Below are 314 nucleotides of genomic sequence, written 5' to 3'. Positions count from 1 at the left end.
CGGTTTGTAAATGGTCGAGATGCGAAAAGGGCACTGTGAATGTTGATCGATTAGGCTCAATTTTTGGAATTACGTTTTATATGGCTATACGCATATTGGATTTCATGCAATTCGGTTCAAAACTCACGGAGATGTCAAAAGGACCTTCCTTATTTTTTGGGCTACATTGCCAATTCACAAACTCCGATCTAAAAATTCGATAAAAAATCCACCTGCAACAATTATTCGCAATCGGTCCATTCGTTTATGAGTTATCGTGCTAACGGACGGACAAACACCGCAAAATTATAAACTCGCAAGGAGCTCGTTAATAA

This window comes from Photinus pyralis, unplaced genomic scaffold (genome assembly GCF_008802855.1).
Source record: "Photinus pyralis isolate 1611_PpyrPB1 unplaced genomic scaffold, Ppyr1.3 Ppyr1.4_LG2, whole genome shotgun sequence".
In the NCBI taxonomy this organism is placed as follows: Eukaryota; Metazoa; Arthropoda; class Insecta; order Coleoptera; family Lampyridae; genus Photinus; species Photinus pyralis.
This window is presented reverse-complemented; position numbering follows the sequence as displayed.